Source organism: Thermothelomyces thermophilus, chromosome 4, assembly GCF_000226095.1.
Source record: "Thermothelomyces thermophilus ATCC 42464 chromosome 4, complete sequence".
Classification (NCBI taxonomy): Eukaryota; Fungi; Ascomycota; class Sordariomycetes; order Sordariales; family Chaetomiaceae; genus Thermothelomyces; species Thermothelomyces thermophilus.
This window is the reverse complement of record NC_016475.1, coordinates 3,100,330-3,106,329: the sequence shown is the minus strand read 5'-3', so window position 1 is coordinate 3,106,329 and position 6,000 is coordinate 3,100,330.

The window sequence follows — 6,000 nt, the reverse complement described above, 5'->3', positions numbered from 1 at the left end:
CTAGCTTCGTGCTTAGTCGTTTAGTTTACAGGTTTTGTATAATTAGATAGACTTTATCTCCCTTCTTTAAGTAAGGTCCCTTAAGCCTATGTTTGTCATAGTAGTTCTTTATTCTGGTTCTAATAAACTCGAGTTCCTTTTTAAGCTTCTTATATAGTACGTATATTTGTTCTATTTTAACTACTGCTCTCGGCACTATAACCTCTAGTCCTTGCCTAAGGTCTGCTTTATATCTATAGTTCGCGAAGAACGGTATAACTTTGGTCGTTTCCATTAGTATTATATTATAAGCAAGTTATACTATTAGTAATAGTATAACCTAGTCGTCTTGCTAATAGTTAATGTAAGAATAGAGGTATTACTTGATAACTTGGTTTAGTTGCTCTATTTATCTATTAGTCTATAGGTAGTATGCCGTTAATAGCTTGCTATTAATGCCTAATCGTTATATTAACGCTTGCTAGAACTTTAATACGAACTTAGTGTCTTTATTGGTAATCTATTCCTATAGCTAAGCGTATACTAATGTAACTTGCTAATAGATTACGTCTACTAACTATTCTACTATCTAGGACTCCTTATAGGGAAAGAAGTATACCCATTTAGTTAGGCAGTCTACTATAGTGAGAATACTATCGTAGATTACCCCTATGGCCGTATCTTTGGATTCTAGCAGTTTTGTAATAAAGTCTATTATAACTAAACTCTATAGTTTATTAGCTATTAGTAGTGGCTAAAGTAGCCTATACGGCTTATATCGTGCTATTTTACTTTAATTATAGATGTCGTAGTTCTATATGACTTTTTTAACTTATACCGTTAACTATAGAAAGTCGTAATGTTTCTTAACTTATACGATAGTCTTCGTAACTCCTTTATATCCTCTAAGTTTTAACTCGTAGAGGTCTTAAATCATTTATAGCTATTAATCTTTGTTATAGATATATACTTTACCTCGGTACTAGAGTTTCCTATCTTTTTCTTTTACTCCGTTAGGTACTACTAGTCTAGGTGCTATTTGATATTATATCTCGTTAATCCTTTCTTCTTGAAAGATTATATAACATTCTAGGAACAAGTCAAGTAGATTATCTTCTATAGGTGTCTACATTCCGTGATATAGCGTTCTGTCCATTTGTTCCTTAAATAACGGTAGTGTTGTTTCTATTCGTCCTTCTATATAATCTGTTTATCGGCTTAAGGCATCTGCTCGTACGTTCTCTTTGCCCTTTTTATAGCAGATCTTAAAATCAAATTCCGTAAGGAATTCTACCTATTATATTTGTCGTCTGTTAAGCTCCTTCGTCATTATAAAGTATTATAAATTCTTATAATCCATATATACTTATACTAGTTCGATCGTATTACTAAGGTATAGTCGCTATTCCTTAAAAGCTTTAATAATCGCAAGTAGTTCCTTGTTATAGATTAGATAATTGAGATATAGTCCATTAAGCTTCTTTAAAAAGAAGGCTATAGGATATAGCTTCCCTTATTCGTTTCGTTATCCTAACTATCCTCTAATGGCGTAGTCTAAAGCGTCCGTTTCTACCTTAAATAGCTTTTTAGGGTCTAGTAGTACTAGTACTAGATCTTTAGTAATGGCATCGTAGATCTATATAAATACTTGCTTATATTACTCTTCCTATTAGAATTTAGTGTTCTTCTTAGTAAGTTCGTATAAAGGTCGTACAATCGCTCTAAAGTTCCTAATAAACATCCGGTAGAAGTTTATAAACCCGATGAAACTTTGTACTTCTATAACTAACGTCGGTTATAGCTAATTCTTAATGGCTTTAATCTTTAAAGGTTCTATCTAAATTTGTCCTAGGGATATCTTATATCCTAAAAATACCGTCTTCCTAATATGGAATTCGCTCTTTTTCTTGTTAACTAATAGCTTATATACATATAACGTGTCTAGTACTACTCTTATATACTTCCGGTGTTTGTCTATTGTTTTAGAGAAGATAAGTATATTATCAAGATAATATACCGTAAATTTGTCAAGAAAAGATCGGATAGCTTAATTAATTAAAGCTTAGAACGTTGCCGGCGCGTTTATAAGTCTAAATAGCATAATAAGGTACTTATAGTAGCTATAGGGTGTCCTAAAGGCCGTTTTCTACTCGTTGCCTTCTTTAATCTATATATAGTTATAGGCCGATAGTAAGTCAAGACGCGTAAAATATTAGGCTCCTACTAACTAATCTTAGAGCCGTAAGATTAGCGGTAATAGGTATTGGTTTTTCACGGTCTATTCGTTAAGTTACCAATAATTAACGTATAACTATAGCTTTCTATCTTTCTTAGGTATAAATAAGATTAGGTAGCCTGCTAGCGATATCGATAGGCAGATATATCCTCTTTAAAGATTCTCCTCTAAATATCGCTTAAGTTCTTTATTTTATATCTAGCTTATATAGTAAATCTTAAAGAACTTTAGTTATACTCCTTCCTTAAGCTTGATCTCGTAATCCTATAGGCCGTGTTCTAGTAATCCTTTTAGATACTTCGGTTCGAATGCTAGGTGTCCTTTATATTCCTTCGGTACTTCCTTAGTCTTATCTTATCTCTCGGCTTTCTAATAGTATATAAACTTAGTTCTATCTATAGCGATACTAGTAATTTCTCCTATCTTAACCTACTACTCTAGTTATAATGCTCTGTATTCGTCAATAGAGAGAATAGCTATCGGCAGTTTAGCTTGTTCCTCTTGTCGTAACGTCAGTGTCGTTATACTACTTCTTCTAGAGTCTATAGTGGTCTACCTACTATTATCCGTCTCTTACGGTGGATCCGTAGGATATGCCTTCCCCTAGGTATCGTCTGCTCGCGATCTTTGTATACTCTCTATCTTGCTAGTCAAATACGACTCTATTTAGGGTTATAGGTAGCTACTATTCTTCTAGCTAATGTCTAGGTTATAATCTTTATATTATAATAATCCTAATATTATATCTTTATCGTTACTTATATTTATAATATTAAATATAACTACTATAGTTTTCCTTACTATAGTAATGTTAATTAGTTTAGTCTCCCTATATACCTATTATATTAGAAATAGCCCTTTAATTATACTATACTTCTACTTCATTCTCTAGGGTATCCGTAGCTAATTTATAAGTATTGGCGAAATCAGGTTTATCTCTACTCTATTATTTACTAGTATAAGCATTTCGTGCTATTTCCATTATGCTATTATCCATAATCACTTGTCTTGCTGCCGTCGCCTAAAGATTGCGGCGATTTCCTATATTTCTGCCGGGAGGTCTCGATATAGTGGTCTCTTATGCTAGTTCCTCCTATACTACGCTACCACTCGCTGCTATACAGGTATTAATAGTTTTTAGGCCCCTCAGAGGGCCCTAACCCGTTTCCTAGGTTAGTGCTAACCTTTTTAGTTGTTTAGCTAATAGCGGCTTCGTCGATCGTACTTATTTCCATAAGCTATTAAGTATTAGCAGCTTCCTACTGTTAGGTCCGTTCTACTTTCTATTATATATACTATAGCTTTATCTAAAGCTCCTAGATCCGCGATTTCTTTTTGTCCGTGTAGTAGAGATAGTCGTTACTTTAGCACGAGTCCTATATGTCTCGTTCTATTCTATAGTACCTACGCTAGGCTCGTTTTGGTATTACCGTAATGCCTTCTAGATTACGGGCTTTGATCTTCTAAAGCAATTTGGCCACTTTATTTCCTATATTATAGACCTATTCTATAGGGCAGAGGCTTCTGTCCTCATTTCCTTGTCAGGTCGGCTAGTAATTGTTTTTAAATTTGTCGTAAAAGTAATATCAGCATTTGTATAATATATACTAGAACTAGGGCACTTATATATATGCCTTGTATCGTAGGTATAGTCGTATAGCATTGCCTAGAAGGTATTAAAATTCTTTTCTAAATTCTTCCTATTATATATAGACTATAGGTACTCTAATACTAAGGTAGGAGTATTTCTTCTAATAGTTTTCCTATATACGTTTGTCTTTTCTACGATTTATATATATAAACTAGTACTCTAGGTTCTATACGTCATAGCTAAGTTACTAATTATTAAAATACTTGGTGTAACTATTAGGCCTATCATATATCATAGGCTATTCCCCTTTAATAGTTTTTATAATATGTTAGAGTTCCCTTATCTTGTCCCTTATCTTATCGCTCTACTAGGTAAGTTAAATTAAGCGTCTATCCTATTTATATAGTTCCGTGTTAAGCCGGAAAACTTTATTATAGTACTATTCGATTCATTCCTAGAGGAATAGAACATTAGGTCTAGGTCTTTTGATTCCTTAGGTATCGGTCGTCTACGATCTATCCTACCTCTAGGTAACTATAAAACCCTACTACCTTAAGGCTAGGAGAATTGAAATTAGTAGTATATATTCTCTTACCGTGTCCTATTCGGCAAGACCTATTTCTAGGTCCATAGTAACTAGTTCGGAGTACGGTGCTTATTTGTCTTTATCGTCGCTGTCGTATCCAAGACTATCTATATCGCTATCCCTGTTTTCGTAGCTTGTAGTTGCTACTTTGATAATATCCTTGGCAGTTTCGTTAATAGCTGTAATTTTCTTTCTAGGGACTAGTTTCTAGTCTTTCTTTAGGCTTCGATATTTTCGTTTATAGTATCCTTTCTTTCTATAGTTATAATAGGTAACGTTAGACTTGTCTTTAGTCGTCTTCTTCTTATCTTGCTTCTATACTACGTCTATATCTATAGCTCTAAGATACGTCCTATATAAGGTACTAATGTATGCTCGTTTTTTCTTGTTATTAGCCTTGACTATAGTTCTATTTATCTAACCTCGTTTCTACTACTCTTATATATAGAGTTGATTATCGATCCTAATAGCCTATATAATATATTTATCTAGGGTCTTAGGCTAGTCATACTTATATAGCTTGTCTTTGACCTTTTCCTTTAAGCTATTATAGAATAGTTATATTAACGCCTTATCGTTAAGCTAAGACTTAAGTATATCCTATCTAAACTATATAGTATAGGAGGCTATTAACTTAGTCTATTAGAGATTAGCAAGTCTTTCTTATATATAAATCTTCTTATCTTTATCGCTAAAAACCTTTTATTGCTAAAAACCTTCTAAAGCTCTTCTTCAAACTAGTTATAGGATTAAAAGACTGCCTATATAAACGTATCTCGGTCGTCTTCGTCTTCCTTAGTAAGATAGTTATTCTATATAGGCTTAAACTATCTAAATGCCTTACCTTCTAGTCTTATAGCTATATAGAGAACTTTAGCTTTATCATCTAGAAACTTATTATTATTAAGCTAGAAGTAAGATTAGAGGTTTATTAGAAATCCTACGAGATCCTCCTTAGTTCCTCTATATTTACTAGGTAGTTCGATCTTAATACGGCTCGCTTTAGCACCCTTAAGTGCCTTAATTTTAGTATAGGCCTTATTAACTAGCTTCTACAAATGCTTTTTACCATTCTCGAGTTCCTTAATCTAAGCTTAAATAACCTTATCTCTCTAATCTAACTCCTAGATCTGCTACTAGAGTTAACTAAGCTAGGTAAGCAGCTATTCGGCCGTAATGTTAATAGCTATATTAATATCAAAGTCGAAATCACCTCCGTTCTAAGCTATAATAGAACAAAGGGAGTAATAGCAACGTATAACGAACCTAACTTAGACTTCTTCTAAAAGGGTTCAGACAGAGGTAAATTAAATAAGATAAGCGTATAGGTCGTCTAAGGGATTCGGTAAAGCTAAAGGGTTTATAATAACACTAGAGTTATCTCTTATAGTAATTAGCAATACTTAGTATAAGTATTATAATTATAGGTTACTATTACTAGTAAACTCCTAAAGTCTACTATAACGAGTGATTATTTATATGTATATATACTTCTATTAATTGCTTATAGTCCCCTTCTAGCCTGCCCTAGGATCGCCTTTGGTAGCTAGCTATCCTCTGCTATCCTTCCCTTTTGGCAATTGTTCGCCTGTAGTAGCCCGCGCTCCC